This window comes from Giraffa tippelskirchi, chromosome 1 (genome assembly GCF_054371585.1).
Source record: "Giraffa tippelskirchi isolate mGirTip1 chromosome 1, T2T-mGirTip1v1.2.pri, whole genome shotgun sequence".
Taxonomy (NCBI): Eukaryota; Metazoa; Chordata; class Mammalia; order Artiodactyla; family Giraffidae; genus Giraffa; species Giraffa tippelskirchi.
Genome location: NC_137275.1, coordinates 183,527,168 through 183,544,606, shown reverse-complemented (window position 1 = coordinate 183,544,606; position 17,439 = coordinate 183,527,168). Strand labels below are relative to the sequence as shown.

General features: G+C 37.3%; 1 pseudogene; it reads right to left on the bottom strand.

The window, feature by feature from the left end:
* Positions 1 to 15,261: 15,261 nt before the first annotated feature.
* Positions 15,262 to 15,356, bottom strand: LOC145521757 (U6 spliceosomal RNA; annotated as a pseudogene).
* Between the last annotated feature and the right edge of the window lie 2,083 nt (positions 15,357 to 17,439).

Genomic DNA, 17,439 nt, shown 5'->3' with positions numbered 1-17,439 from the left:
ATTGTTTATTGCCTTGCCTACAATATGAGTGGTGCACTAATTTTCTATGCACGCCATAGCAAATTACCACAAACTTTTTAATCAGTTCAGTTCAGTCGCTAAGTCTCGTCCAGCCCTTTGTGACCCCATGGACTGCAGCACGCCAGGCTTCCAGCTTTCAAAATGGATATGTGGGCAACTAATTTTTTAAAAATATTTTTATTTATTTATTGGGCTACCCTGAGTCTTAGTGCGGCACATGGGAGCTTCAATCTCCATTGCAGTATACAAGATCTTTAGCTGCAGCATGCAAACTCTTAGTTGGGGCTTGTGGGTTCTCGTTCCCCCACCAAGGGTCGAACCCAAGGTTCCTGCACTGGGAGCATGGAATCTTAGCCACTGGACCACCAAGGAAGTCCCACAGACTTGGAGTCTTGAGGTAAGAAACACTCATTTACTACCTCACAGTTCTGTAAATCAGAAGACCAGGTACAGCGTGGCTTGAATCCAGTTGTCTTAGATTCTTACAAGCAAGTCAAGGTGTTGGCAGGGCTGCCTTTCATTCCAGAGAACCTGGGAAAGAATCAGCTTTTTTTTGTTTTTAATAGTTTATTTATCTATTTTTTAACTTTACAATATTGTATTTGTTTTGCCATACATTGACATGAATCCACCATGGGTGTACATGTTTTCCCCTTCCAGAACCCCCCTCCCACCTCCCTCCCCATCCCATCCCTCCAGGTCATCCTGGTGCACCAGCCCCGAGCACCCTGTATCATGTGTCGAACCTGGACTGGTGATTCGTTTCACATATGATAATTTACATGCTTCTATGCCATTCTCCCATATCAACCCGCCCTCGCCCTCTCCCATGGAGTCCATAATACTGTTCTATTTATCTGTCTCTTTTGATGTCTCGCACACAGGGTTATCTTTACCAATTGACTAAATACCATATATATGTGTTAGTATACTGTATTGGTGTTTTTCTTTCTGGCTTACTTCACTCTGTATAATAGGCTCCAGTTTCATCCACCTCATTAGAACTGATTCGAATGTATTCTTTTTAATGGCTGAGTAATATTACATTGTGTATATGTACCACAGCTTCCTTACCCATTCGTCTGCTGACGGGCACTAGGTTGCTTCCATGTCCTGGCTATTATAAACAGTGCTGCGATGAACATTGGGATACATGTGTCTCTTTCAATTCTGGTTTCCTCAGTGTGTATGCCCAGCAGTAGGATTGCTGGGTCATATGGCAGTTCTATTTCCAGTTTTTTGAGGAATCTCCACACTGTTCTCCATAGTGGCTGTACTAGGTTGCATTCCTACCAACAGTGCAAGAGGGTTCCCTTTTCTCCACACCCTCTCCAGCATTTATTGCTTATAGACTTTTGGATAGCAGCCATTCCGACTGGTGTGAAATGATACCTCATTGTGGTTTTGATTTGCATTTCTCTGATAATGAGTGATGTTGAGAATTTTTTCATGTGTTTGTTAGCCATCTGTATGTCTTCTTTGGAGAAGTGTCTGTTTAGTTCTTTGGCCCACTTTTTGATTAGGTCGTTTATTTTTCTGGAATTGAACTGCAGGAGTTGCTTATATATTTTTGAGATTAATTGTTTGTCCGTTGCTTCGTTTGCTATTATTTTCTCCCTTCTGAAGGTTGTCTTTTCACAGCTTTTAAGCTTATTATTGATGGGTTATTGGTTCAAATCAGTTCCTCACAGCTGTGAAGCAAGTTCTGTTTCCTTCTTGGAAGTGAACTGAAAGTTTTTCTTGGTTCCCAGAGGTCACCCACATTCTTTAATTCAGGACTCCCTGGTCTAGCTTCAAAGCCAGCAATGGCTGGTCAGCATCTCTTTTTTCTTCTCTCTGCCTCCACTTCTACCCCATTTCTTCTTTTCTTTCCTCCTCTCCTTTTCAGAGCTTGTGAGACTACACTGACATTCCCCAGATAACCCAGAAAAATCTCCTATTTTAAAATCAGCTGATTAGTAACCTTAATTACATCTGAAAAGTCCCTTTATAGTAGTACCTAGATTGTTGTTTTAGAATTCCACCTACTACAAAGAATTATTTTACTTTCCTATATAAACTCTCTGGAGTGCAAACACTCTGTGATAAACTAAAATAATTTTTTTCTGCTTTATATTGTCACTATTATTCCTTTTTTTTAAATAAATTTATTTATTTTAGTTGGGGGCTAATTACTTTACAATATTTTAGTGGTTTTTGCCATACATTGACATGAATCTGCCATGGGTTTACATGTATTCCCCATCCTGAATATTATTCCTTTTTATTATTTAAGAAAACAATGTTTCATTTATGAAATATCTAAGGGTCTTTTTTAAACAATCATATTACCTTCTTTTTTTACTTATAGATATTTATTTTCACTTTGATTAAATATGTAACCAGATTTTCTTCCCTCAGGCACCCATGATTCTGATTTGGAAACTAAGTTTCCAAATTTCCTCTGACAACAACTTTTTTTTTTTTTAACTTTCAGGTTTATAAAATCAGATCCTAAGTATAATAAAAAATAAATGAAAAATTTTAGGGTATCTTTTGCACCTAAAACTCAAGAGATTCTCCAGAAGATACCTGATAATTTATAGAGATTTGTTGCTTCATCTTATAAAGAGAGGAGTGCTAAGAGTAATTAGTTTTTTGTGTTTTGGCCTTGCAGCATGTGAGATTTTAGTTTCCTGGCCAGGGATTTAAACCAAGTCCCCTGCAGTGGAAACACAGAGTCTTAACCACTGCCCAACTAGGGAAGTCCTTAGTGGGTTGTTTTTTTTTTTTTTAACTTAGCAGTATTGATGCATTTTGTGGGAAGAGTTGCAAATCAGCAGAAATTCTCAGCCATATCCAAGTTGAATTTGTTTAAGTCAAATGTCTTTTAACATAACCATTTTAGAAAGTATATACTACATGAGAAGTGCCTAGGAGTTTGTTAATGCCCTCACTTTCCACATGTTATAACATTAGGAAAAACACTGAAATGCTATGAAATAGTTTCATTGAGTTTTCCTTTATTTTTGAAGTCCTGGTGGTGCTTTGCCTTATATTAGGCAATGACAGTGTAGAATTAATATCATTAGTCATAATTTAAATTATTCTATAAAATGCTTGCTTGACCACACTTTTCTCTTTAATTTTGAATCTAGCATCTTAGAGCAGTGGCTCTCAGGTGGGTATGTACATCAGATTTACCTATGGAATTTTATAACTATACAGATATCTAGGACTTGCCCCAAATTCACTGCATCTCTTTATTTGATACTATTGGTTTATCTGTGGTGTAGTATGTATATAATGTCTCACAATTATTATATGTTACTTGTCAAGATTCTTCCCTTATAGATTATGTTCATTCATTTTTATATATGAGATGTATCCTTCTATAACTTTTTCAAAAATATGCTTAATTAATGTACTTATAGGTATTTTGTCTAAAGCTTTTCCTTCCATCTAACTTTATTATATTTTGCATGCCCCAGAAACGCCAAATTTCAAGTCAGTTGATTATTCTTGATATGGACACTTATCAGAATCCTCACATTTGAAAATTATGGGTAATAAATTAAGTACAATCATTTTAAGTCTCTGTCATCTACAGATTCATAACAATGAATAACAATTTACTAGAATCTTCTTTTGTAAACTGTAATGAAACACTTTACATGATATTATTCTTACCGATTCTTCCCCCAAAACATGGAAACCTCACAATTCAGAAATTTCTGTTCAGTCTTCTTATTTTGCATGACAATATAACGATTTGCATCAAAACATGGAAACCTCATAATTCATAAACTTCTATCCACTCTTCTTACTTTGCATAGAGGTATAAGATTTATATAAGTTCAGTAAGAAGTTGTTCTCCTTTTTAGCAGAATATAATTGGAAAAATTGATTATGCAATCAAAACCTTGCCCAGAATGTCATATTTGAGAATAATGTTTGCTTAATCAGGTATGACTAGCAACTTTCAAGGAACTAAAGTTGACTCTAGGAAATTACTGCTTTCAAAGATCTCTTGGGAAAGCTGACTTGGTACTTGGCTTACAGGGTTCAGCTTACAAGTTAGTAAAGAGAATCCCTACGTGACAGGTAAGGACTCTGTAAGGACAGGTAATATTTGAGTATCCCAAGAAAAGAAAAGTTCACCCAAATTCATAGGTACTACAGGTGAATCTTGTTTTGATGGCTTATCTTTTTATGTTCACCTTAGGACAGCCAATAATGAGGCAAATATGTAGAAATCATAGATATTCTATAGATTAATTTCCAGCTTACCACAATGTGGTAAAACCACAATAAAAACAAAACCAAAAACAGCAACAGAAACAAACCCCCTCACATCTTTTAGTTAGTGGAAGGGTGAAGTCCATGACCTAATTGCTTAATTAGTAAACCAGGACTGTCCCAAGTGGGAAATATGTGACAAAAGTATCATACTAAAAAACAATTTTTGAAATAGAGTTTTTATTCTGAGCAAGATTCCAACTTCTAGTAAGATGGAATTAGTGCACTAAATCTTCTCTAAGGCAAATTATTGTGATGAGAAAATGCTGCCTTAATTCATTTACATAGTCATGAAATGTAATGGTCTTGAGAATGGACGCTGAGAAGGGCCATGAGAACCCCCCTTAAGTTTTAATTTCATCTTTATAAAATAAAGATAAGGTAGGACTCTGTACAAAATGCTGAGAGAATTAATGAGAAAGGCAGGCCAAGAATTTAACATAGATTAACATAGAGGAGGAAAGGCATTAAGTTTATCCCCCACACACATAGTCATGCATGCGTGCATGATCATTGCTTCAGTAGTGTCCATCTCTTTGCTTTGTGACCCTATGGATTGTAACCCACCAGGCTCCTCTGTCCACAGCATCCTCCAGGCAAGAATACTAGAGTGGATTGCCATACCCTCCTCAGGGCCTCTTCCTGAACCAGGGATCAAACCTGTATCTCCTGCACTGCAGGCAGATTTTTTACTGCTAAGCCACTGAGAAAGCACTCACGCGCGCACACACACACACACACACACAATCTATTGCATTATGGTGGTGGCTGTCCTATACTTTTCCTGAAGTGATTTAAGAAAGTTGCAATACTACATTATTACTAAAATGACTGAGAAGAGCAAATGATATTCCTACAACACCTATATAATTAAAGCCAAGTGTTGGGGAATCCTATTTGGCCCATTCCAAGGCAAAAATCAGACTTAAATTGAAGAAAGTAGGGAAAACCACTAGACTATTCAGGTATGACCTAAATCAAATCCCTGCCAATTATACAGTGGAAGTGATGAATAGATTCAGGGAAGTAGATCTGATAGACAGAGTGCCTGAAGAACTATGGACGGAGGTTCGTGACATTGTACAGGAGGCAGTAAACAAAACCATCCCCAAGAAAAAGAAATGCAAAAATGCAAAATGGTTGTCTGAGGAGTCTTACAAACAGCTGAGAAAAGAAGAGAAGCAAAAGACAATGGAGAAAAGGAAAGATATACCCATCTGAATGCAGAGTTTCAAAGAATAGCAAGGAGGGATAACAATATCTTCCTCTGTGATCAATGCAAAGAAATAGAGGAAAACAATAGAATGGGAAAGACGACAGATCTCTTCAAGAAAATTTGAGATACCAAGGGGACATTTCGGAGAAGGCAATGGCACCCCACTCCACTACTCTTGCCTGGAAAATCCCATGGACAGAGGAGCCTGGTAAGCTGCAGTCCATGGGGTCGCTAAGAGTCGGACACGACTGAGCGACTTCACTTTCACTTTTCCCTTTCTTGCACTGGAGAAGGAAATGGCAACCCGCTCCAGTATTCTTGCCTGGAGAATCCCATGGACAGAGGAGACTGGCGGGCTACAGTTGCAGAGAGTCGGACACGACTGAAGCGACTTAGTAGCAGCAGCAAGGGAATATTTCATGCAAAGATGGGCTCAATAAAGGAAAGAAATGATATGGACCTAAAAGAAGCAGAAGATATTAAGAAGAGGTGGCAAGAATACACAGAAGAACTATACAAAAAAGATCGTTATGACCCAGATAATCACAATGGTGTGATCACTCACCTAGAGCCAGACATCCTGGAATGAGAAGTCAAGTGGGTCTTAGGAAGCATCACTATGAACAAAGCTAGTGGAGATGATGGAATTCCAGTTGAGCTATTTCAAATCCTCAAAGATGATGCTGTGAAAGTGCTGCACTCAATATGCCAGCAAATTTGGAAAACTCAGCAGTGGCCACAGGACTGGAAAAGGTCAGTTTTCATTCCAATCCCGAAGAAAGGCAATGCCAAAGAATGCTCAAACTACTGCACAATTGCACTCATTTCACACTCTAGCAAAGTAATGCCCAAGTTCTCCAAGACAGGCTTCAACAGTATATGAACCGTGAACTTCCAGATGTTCAAGCTGGATTTAGAAAAGGCAGAGATCAAATTGCCAACATCCACTGGATCATCGAAAAAGCAAGAGAGTTCCAGAAAATCGTCTACTTCTGCTTTATTGACTATGCCGAAGTCTTTCACTGTGTGGATCACAACAAACTGTGAAAAATTCTTAAAGAGATGGGAATATCATACCACCTGACCTGCCTTCTGAGAAATCTGTATGCAGGTCAGGAAGCAACAGTTAGAACTGGACATGGAACAACAGACTGATTCCAAATCAGGAAAGCAGTACATCAAGGCTGTATATTGTCACCTTGCTTATTCAACTTATATGCAGAGTACATCATGAGAAATGCTGGGCTGGAAAAAGCACAAACTTGAATCAAGATTGCTGAGAGAAATATCAATAACCTCAGATATGCAGATGACATCACCCTTATGGCAGAAAGCAAAGAAGAACTAAAGAGCCTCTTGATGAAAGTGAAAGAGGAGAGTGAAAAAGTTGGCTTAAAGCTCAACATTCAGAAAACTAAGATCATGGCATCTGGTCCCATCACTTCATGGGAAATAGATGGGGAAACAGTGGAAACAGTGTCAGATTTTATGCTTTGGGGCTTCAAAATCACTGCAGATGGTGACTGCAGCCATGAAATTAAAAGACGCTTCCTCCTTGGAAGAAAAGCTATGGCCAAACTAGATAGCATATTAAAAAGCAGAGACATTACTCTGTCAACAAAGTTCCATCTAGTCAAAGCTATGGTTTTTCCAGTAGTCATGTATGGATGTGAGATTTGGACTATAAAGAAAGCTGAGTGCTGAAGAATTGATGCTTTTGAACTGTGGTGTTGGAGAAGACTCTTGAGAGTTCCTTGGGCTGCAAAGAGATCCCACAAGTCCACCCTAAAGGAAATCAGTCCTGAATATTCATTGGAAGAACTGATGCTGAGGCTGAAACTCCAATACTTTGGCCAGGTGATGCAAAGAACTGACTCATTTGAAAAGACCCTGACATTGGGAAAGATTGAGGGCTGGAGGAGAAGGGAATGACAGAGGATGAGATTGCTGGATGGCATCACAGACTCATTAGACATGAGTTTGAGTAAACTCCGGGAGTTGGTGATGGACAGGGAGGCCTAGTGTGCTGCAGTCCATGGGGTTGCAAAGAGTCGGACATGACTGAGTGACTGAACTGAACTGAAAGGTGGACAAACCAGAAATGGAGTATGTTAAGTTATTTGTTTTGTAACCACGTTTGTCTTCCTTTGATTGCTCTCAAATTGGAAGCAGGAACACAAAATAAGGAAGTTGACATTCACTGACCTATCTCTGACTTCTCTGGCTGATGGTTGCAGAAGTTATGTGTAGAGTTCTATCGTCATATGTGGTCTGTCCATGTCCATTTGCAAGTTCACTCTTTCACTGGGCAGCTAATTATATTGTTTGTAGAACCTATTGTGTTTTCAAATGGAAATTGCTACAGAAGCAGAGAAATGCTTTAAGAAACAAATGTTGGTTCCTAAGCAAAGACATTTGTGAGAAAAGAAAAATAAGATAAATAATAGACCTGTCTCAAAATATCACATTAACCCCCCTTGGTAATGTTATTGATCTAGATGAAAAGGTTTGCTTGCAAATGTTTATTGAAGTAATAAAGACTGACTGCTGTTTGTTTTCAAAGATTGATCACATTATAGAATTTGCTCTCCTTGCATTAAAGAGACATCTGTTAGAGCTCTGGATTGATTCCTCATTGGTTTAAACCTTGGAATTTAAATTTGTTGGGGTTGATGTAAGATGGGAAAGCATATTCCACAAGGAGATATTATGTAGACACAAAGGCAGATTCATTTCTGCAGAGTCCTGAGAGACAACTGCCTTCAGATTGAGATACATTGTGCCCCTAAATTGTATCTGCATCCCAGACATTCTTGATTGCTTTTCCTTCCAATTCAGTTAGGCCTCCTTTCAGAAAAGTCAAACCTGTCTACTCCTCTCACCTCTTTTGAATTAGCCCACTTTCCTTTGGAAACTTTTTTCACTTTCTACCAGTTTCTCACCATCAACTTCTAAACTTATTTAATTATTACTCTTCTAAAAATAAGTAAATACTCTTCCGGCTATATTTTCTCATAAACATCTTTCCTCTGCACCATGAAAGAATAGTCGCTGTTTGTCCCCACTTATTTCTCTTTCACTTACTCTTCACTCTCTTCCAACCTAATTTTCATCCAGCCAACTATGGTTTTTCTAGTAGTCATGTACCAGTATGAGAGCTGAACCATAAGGAAAGCTGAGCACTGAAGAATGGATGCTTTCGAATTGTGATGCTGGAGAATACTCTTGAGAGTCACTTGAATAACAAGGAGATCAAACCAGTCAATCCTAAAGGAAATCAACCCTGAATATTCATTGGAAGGACTGATGCTGAAGCTGACACTCCAATACTTTGACCACGTGATGCAAAGAGCCAACTCATTGGAAAAGACCCTGATGCTGGGAAAGATTGAAGGCAGGGAGATAAGGGGATGACAGAGGATGGGATGGGTGGATGTCATCACTGACTCAATGGACATGAGTTTGAGCAAACCCTGGGAGATAGTGAAGGACAGGGAAGCCTGGCATGATGCAATCCATGGGGTAAAGGACCATCAGACATTACTTGGCAGCTGAACAATAACAACAACCCTAATATTGCTTTTTTTCTGCAGAAAAAAGTTTAAAACATTTCCACCAGATTTTTTCCTTTTTTTTTTTTTCTGCTTTGTTGTATCTTTCCGCTTCCTTTCCTTTTCTCCTTCATGGTCTAGCTTCAAATGCATACAGCTTAATTCAGAGATTTGGATCTTGGTTCTCTTCCCATTGTACAGTAGTTATTCCTGAGAAGTATGATTTGCCCCCGGACTTCAACTATTGAAATGTTGTTGACCCCATTAACTACATCTTTAGCTTGGAACTCTCTCCAAAGATATGTATTCTTTTTTTAAAATTTATTTGCTGAAGTATAGTTGATTTATAAGGTTGTGTTAATTTCTACTGCATAACAAACTGATTCTGTTTTATATTGCAACTCCTAATCCCAAACTTCCAATCCATCTTTCCCCACCATCTCTTTCCCTTGGCAACCAACAGTCCATTCTTTATGTCTATGAGTCTCTTTCTGTTTCATAGATAAGTTCATTTATGTCATATTTGAGATTTTACATATAGATGATATTGTTGTAGAAATCAATAATCAAGAAACCAAGCACCATACTCAGAGAGTTGTAGAACTCAGGTTTATTACACCAGTGGGCCCAGAGGAGTTAACACTCCAAGCTCTGAACCCTGAACAAAGGGGTTATAGAGTTTTTATAGACAGACTATAGTAGGCAACACTAATTGCTAATAGACTGGTTTCAACTAGGGGGTTTCGCGTGTGGGAACAGCAATCAAGATGGGCGGGGGATGCCTGACCTTTACACGGACAATCATGATTAAGCAGGTTTGCAGGGGCTGGGCAATTGCAAAAAGCCCAACAAGGGTGAGTGAGATAAGCTCCAGTTCCTGGTATTATAAGTCCCCACTTTCTGAGACTACGTGACCTATGTGATCCAGACTTTGCAAGGAGCAAGCTGAGTTACAGAGGCAGAACGAGCAGGAGGTTATGTGAAATTTTAACTTTTCCCCTTCAATATTATATAGTTTTTCCTCTTTCTCATTTTGATTTACATCACTTAGTATGATAATCTCTCGGTCCATCCATGCATGCATGTTCAGTTGCTAAGTCATGTCCAACTATTTTCGACATCATGGACTGTAGGCTGCCAGACTCCTCTGTTCATGGGATTTCTCCAGCAAGAATACTGGAGTGGGTTGCCATTTCCTCTTCCAGGGGAGCTTCCCAATCCAGGGATCAAACCTGAGTCTCTTGCATCGGTAGATGGATTCTTTACCACTGAGCCACCTGGAAAGCCCCATAGGTCCATCAACTAGCTGCAAATGATATTATATTTCATTCTTTTTATGGATGAGTAGTATTTCATTGTATATATGTACCACATCTTCTTTATCTATCCATCCAAATATCAGTGGACATTTGCATTCCTTCCATATCTTGGCTATTGTAAATAGTGCTGCAATGAACATCAGGGTGCATGTATCTTTTCAAATTATAGTTTTGTCTGGATACATGCCCAGGGGTGAGATTGCAAGGTTATATGGCAACTCTATTTTTAGTTTTTTGAGGAACAGCCATACTGTTTTCCATAGTGACTGCACCAATCTACATTCCCACCAACAGTGTAGGAGGATTCCTTTTTTTCCCATACCTCTCCAGTATTTGTTGTTTGTAAGACATTTTAACGATGACCTTTCTGACTGATGTAAGGGGGGTACTTCATTGTAGTTTCGATTTGCATTTCTCTAATAATTAGTGATGTTGAGCATCTTTTCATGTGTCAGAGGCAATTTTTATTCTTGTCAATTAATATTTTCATGTTCATGTTATACACTAGATAAACCATTTTATGTGTTCTTAAATCCATGAAACCAATTCCTGTGATTTCTTCAGAGTTAATGTCTATAGTTTACTGATTCCACAGATGCAGGTTATTGTGCTGGGGGCTAAACCATGGGCCACCGCCCTCCATGTGTGGATTCTGTGTAAGTCAGGGTCATGGAAGGCCATATCTGAGGGTGGTAAAAACCCAATAGGTAAAATGAGGCACAATCATGTGCCTTAACATCTTATTTTTTCAATGACTTGTTTCTATAATTCTTGCTTATCTAATCTTTTTTATTTTCAAAATAAGTATTCATGATTATAATTCTGTTTTTCTTGTTGCAAAGCTTTAAACTACTTTAATTATAATATATTATAGTTCATGAATTACTATTTCCTGTTTTCTTTTGTGATCATTCTTATAGCATGAAATAAAAATGTATGTGTTTTTTGAAAATGGAATATTTTTAGAGCAGTTTCAAGTCACAGAAAATTGAGCAGAAAGTACAGAGAATTCTTATATACCCTTATCCTCACAAATGCAAAGTCTCCCCTACTATCAACAGCCTACCCCTAAGTGGTATATTTGCTATAACCAATGAACCTATATCGACCTAGCTGACTATATTTATGTGGATCTATTATACTTGGGCTCTTTACTGTGTTTCATCAATTGATCAATCTTTTGTTTTTTAATCAATATCATGCTATCCTTACTGTAGCTTTATAGTAAGTCTTTAACTCTGTATTGTTTTACTACACTGTGTTTCTCCTTCGATAGTGTGTTAGCTATTCTTTGTTTCATATAAACTTTAGAATCAGCATATCAATGTATACAAAACAAATTGCTGGAATTTTGACCAGAATTTTGCTGAGCCCAGAGATCAAGTTTGGAAGAACTGATATCTTGACAACATTGAGCTTTTCTATCCATGGACTATCTCTCCATTAACCTAGTCCTTTGTTTTCACTCATCAGTATTTTAAAGTTCCCCCAGTATAGATCTTGTACGTATTTGTTAGATTCATACCTAAGTATTTCATTTTTGAGGTTATAATATAAATGTATTACGTGTTTAATTTCAAATTCCACTTGTTCATTACTAGTTCACAAAATAGGTGGCTTTTGCTTTTTTAGCTTTTCTGTTACATAGGTTCAAAATAGAAATATAATAACCAGTGACACTTATCCATTTTTTCAGTAAATATCTGCACTAAATAAAAGTGAAAGTGAAAGAAAGTGAAGTCGCTCAGTCTTGTCTGACTCTTTGCGATCCCATGGCCTACCAGGCTTCTCTGTCCATGAGATTTTCCAAGAAAGAATACTGGAGTGGGTTGCCATTTCCTTCTCCAGAAGCTTTTCCCAACCCAGGGATTGAAGCTGGGTCTCCTGTATTGTAGGCAGATGATTTACCATCTGAGCCACCAGGGAAGTCCATCTGCACTCAACAAAACTGAAACTTAAAACATGAGAAAATGAGCCTTAGTTTCCTCCTTTCCACTTTATACAAGTCACCTGAAATTGAATGGATATCATTATTCTTAAATGGATAATGAAGAAGCTCAAAAGATAAATCTAAAAATTTATATACTAAAAATTATTTTTCAAGGACAATTCCTGAAGAATTAATGCCTATATTTCATTTGAAAAAAACAGAACACTTATTCACACTTAATATGATCATTGCAGAGCTCTCACTTCACTGGTCTATGTGGGACTGCATCTGCCAGGACATTATTCTCCAGTCAGGTAAGAAATAACTCCTTTAATCCTTTCTATATGTGCCATTGACAATGGACCCTCAAAAGAATGCATTTCTCAACATAGATAAAAATTATAATATCAGTCAAAAGACTGACTTGCTGGTTGGCTTAGAAAGGTTTATTATCCAATTCAAGATAGGCTTGGCAATTTCTGATACTAAGCGATATGCTCAGACTCTATCATATTGGAATCTGAGAGGTATATGTTGCAGGAGATATGGAATTAAAGCTCACTTGTGTGAATTCAAAGCTTCTTGCTTTAAATGTGCAGCAGCTTGACAAGGCAGAGAACTGTCTGGCAAGAAATCAAATTATTATGGATGATTCACACATCCTTCACCTGCAGACCTCAAGAGCCTCATGAAGAGCCTACCTGTAGCTCTTAGGTTGTTCCAAACTAATTGAATGGCTTTTATTTTTAGGTCTAGCATTAACTATTGTTCCTACAGGGCTGGCATTTTTGTGATTGCTACTGTTATCACTTACCCACATGAAAAGCAAAGCCTGGAATAATGAGTTAAATCATAATACAATGCAGCTATTAATTTGGACCTTCTCTTTTCTCTTGAGAGTTTGATGAAATCTAATGAAACACTCAAATCCAAGTCCTATGGAATTCCAACACCTTCCTCAAAAGTTGTGAAATTTCCCAGATGAATTAAGATCGCATGGCCTTTTTGACTAAGAACTTCTGCTTTTCTTCATAGATTACTTTATATTGATAATCCACATAGATTAACTCATTAATAAAACCGATTTCCTTCCTTAATTTCAATAACCATATAAATACAATTAGTCAGCAAATGAGGAAATAATAATGCTTTTATTTAAAGATAGGGCTATAAAATATGAAAATAACCAACTAAACATCTTGGAAGTGCAAAATAACATTAAAATAAAAATATAGATAAACAGATAAACCTCAAATTATGAGATAAACAGAAGATTAGTAGAAGCAATTTATAGTATAATTTCTAATTTTATAATTTGTTCTGAAATGAAATTTTACTTACTTTGGCTGGAGTGAAAGCTACTCTCTGAACACAGTACAGTGACATTATGAAATGAAAAAGTACATGAAAGAGACGTTAAGAGAGATTGAGAATGTCAGTTGAGATGGACCAAATAAAAATTAGTGAAGTTCCAGAAGTATAATGGTGAAGAGAGGGGAATTACTTAATTTCATTTTCCTGATTCAAAAATAGAATCTAATTTCAAAGTGAATTTTGAAATTACTACATGCCTCTGCCTTTACCCAGGTCATCTTGTTCAGATGAGAGAATCAATAAAACTGTTCTTCCTTTCATACTCTTTCACCTCTCCCTTTGAGTTTTCACTGAATATGTCAATTCTATGCTGTCAAGTCATATTTTCCTTATGTCCAGGTTCAAGCCTCTATATGTGTTTTAGTATCAAAATTAATATATACAAATTTCATTGCCAATGTTTTCACTTTATTTTGCTAGGAAGTCTTGATTAGAAGAAATTTATTCTCCAAGAGTTTCTTCAAGTAGTATTCACAGGAAAAATACCCTTTGATTTTTTGCATGTTTAAGACTATCAGTTAGTCTGGGTGTATGATTCTAGCTTCATGCTAAGTATGAAAGTTATTTTAAAATGTAGTATTTCAGTATTTTATTCATTCATTCAAAATATAGTTTGAAAACTCTGCCTTCCAATGCACAGAGTGTGGGTTCGATCCCTGGTTGGGGAACTAAGATCCTACATGTCTTGTGGCCAAAGAATCAAAGCATAAAACAGATCCAATACTGTAACAAATTCAATAAAGACACACACACACACACACACATATTCCTGGTGAATCAGATAGTAAAGAATCTGCCTGCAATGCAGGGGACCCAGGTTTGATCCCTGGGTCAGGAAGATCCCCTGGAGAAGGAATGGTAACCCACTCCAGTATTCTTCCCTGGGAAATCCCATAGACAGTAGCCATGGACAGAGGAGCCTGGAAGGCTACTGTCCATGGGGTTGCAGAGTTGAATACAACTGAGCAACTGAGCACACACGCACACACGCACATATATACATATGTATTTTTTTATTTTATTGAGTACCCACTCTATTAGCATCCCTGTAATAAAAATGGAAAACTTCATAGAGAGGGAAAATATATCAGTCTATTTTTTTTAATGAAGACAAAGTATAGTAAAGAGGACATAATTAAATAAAGACAATTATGAGCAACTTGTCTTATTCTAAAGTAAATGGTCTGAAGGAAAGAAGTTCAATTCTCTGAGATTTTACAGAGGAATTCAAATCTAGCCAGTAGAGGCAGGAAGGGCTTCCCAAAGGAAGTGATACTTTAAATTTTTTTTATTTTATATTGGACTGTAGTTATTTTACAGTGTTGTATTAGTTTCAGGTGCACAGCAAAGTGTTTCAGTTATACATATACATATACATATATCTCTTCTTTTGCAAAGTCTCTTCTCATTTAGGTTATTACAGAGTGTTGAGCAGAGTTTCCTGTGCTCTATCGTAGGTCCTTGATGGTCATCCATTTTAAATATGGTAGTGTATACATGTCAGTTCCAATCTATCCCTCTTCCCCACACCCTTCCCTCTGGTAACCATAAGTTTGTTCTCTTAATCTGTGATAAAATATGGAATGCTTCATGAATTTGCATGCCATTTTTGCACAGGGACCCTGCTAATCTCTGTATGGTTCCAAGCACCAAAGGAAGTGACACTTGAGATGATCAGTAGGAATGAGCATTAACTGTGCAGGTGATAGGGTCTTTTCCAAGCAGATGTTCAGTTAAAGTGGTCACTTTTTTTAAACATATAAGAGATGTACGAATATGTTTGCATGTTTGAATCAACAACACTTAAGTTAAAAAATGAGCCAATAATTTATTTCTGACACTAAGCAGTTGTCAAACAATATTAATGTCTGTAAATCAACAGATGAGCACAGAAGAATTGCATCAAGCCCTGTGACACAGATGGCAGCATAATGGGGTCCATCTTTCATCAACTTAACTAAACAACTCCCATTCCTAATGCCTCTTGCCTTAGAAAAGTGAGCTTTGGAATGACATCTGTACAAGTGAATCTCCTACTTAACAGCTGCTGAAGGGTAAGTGCTGACAGTAAACAGCCAGATGGTTATTAGACAGATCTGTTGCATGATTCTAGTAGAATGACAACTCTATGCAGAGGTGACAAGACCTGGCCAAACTTTTCATGTAAGTTTTAGAAAATTAGAGTACACCAAGAACTTATAAATAATATGGTTGAATGTTCCAAACTGGCTGAACTTAGTAAATGTTTCACTAATAAATCAACTGGAAGTCCAAGCCAAAGTTCACTTAGAAGCTGTATGAACAGGAGTTAACAAAGCCACATGGTGGTCTTTGGGGAAGATTTTGGCAGCCCAGTCAGGTTACTGAGATAAGGCTTAGGGCTTAGGACCAGCCAGCACCTCTAGGGGCATCACAGGCTGTGACTTGAGCCTCACCTACAGCACATCAATCAAGAAGGGAGATGGGGAAAACAAGCTTGAAGTGGTCAGAGGAGTTTTCTTGCCCAAATTTCAACTCATCCTCAAAAGAATATAGTGTCTGCTTCCACCTGTCATCTAACAGGAATGGGCAAGCCCATTCTGTAAGAGATGACAAACGTGCATATGTCCCCAGAGTTTTCTTTTTGAAGAGTCTGCCTTACTGTAATTGTCAACTCAAGTGAGGATTCCCCAGCCTCAGGTCCAGCTTTCTGAATGATAATCTCCAATGAGATAGATAAAGCCCAGGAGTCTATATAATTTTATGCCCACTGTTCAAAGAATCATAAATCATAAGACTTATGATTAGAAGATAAAGATAACTATTTGATTAAATTTCTTATCTTAAAAGACTTCCCTGGTGGCGCAAATGGTAAAGCATCTGCCTACAATGTGGGAAACCTGGGTTTGATCCCTGGGTTGGGAAGATCTCCTGGAGAAGGAAATGGCAACCCACTCCAGTACTCTTGCCTGGAAAATCCCATGGACAAGGAGCATGGTAGGCTACAGTCCAGGGGGTCGCAAAAAGTTAGACACAACTGAGCGACCTCACCTTTCTCCTTTCTTATCTTAAAAAGTGAAGGCTCAAAGAATTACTTATTAAAACAGGGATAAATTGGGATATATTGACATATACAAACTACTATAGTTAAAATAGATAACCAACAAGGTTCTATTGTATAACACAGGGAACTCTGCTCAGTATTCTGTAATAATCTAAGTAGGATAAGAATTTGAAAAATAATAGACACAGGTACATGTATAACTGAATCATTTTGCTGTCCACTTGAAACTAACAAAACCTTGTAAATCAGCTATAGTCTAATATAAAATAAACTAAAAAAGAAAACCACTGTGAACATTAAAAAACACATCGCATTTTAATCTTTAAAAGGAATCTAACAGATATTCACAACATACAAAGTTCCCAATGCTCAGAAGCTAAATCAATATGTGAAGATAAGGATAGTATCAGCATCAGCAATTGTATGTTTTTGCAAAGAAGTAAAGTAAAGTTTAGGGAAATGAGAGCTAAAGAAAGAGATGCAAAAAGGAAAAAAGAAAACACAACCTTACATGTTTGTGTGTGAGACTGATAAATAAAGCTGACTGTCATTCAAAGAAAAGCAAAACAGTAAAACATTTTAACCCAACAAACTGAAGGAACCACAAATCATTCATTTAAGAACTACCCAAACTAGGAAATTGGTGACATATATCTTAAGGAAAACTTCACAAGGGACTAATTTCTTTCTGGTTAAGTATTTAGTTA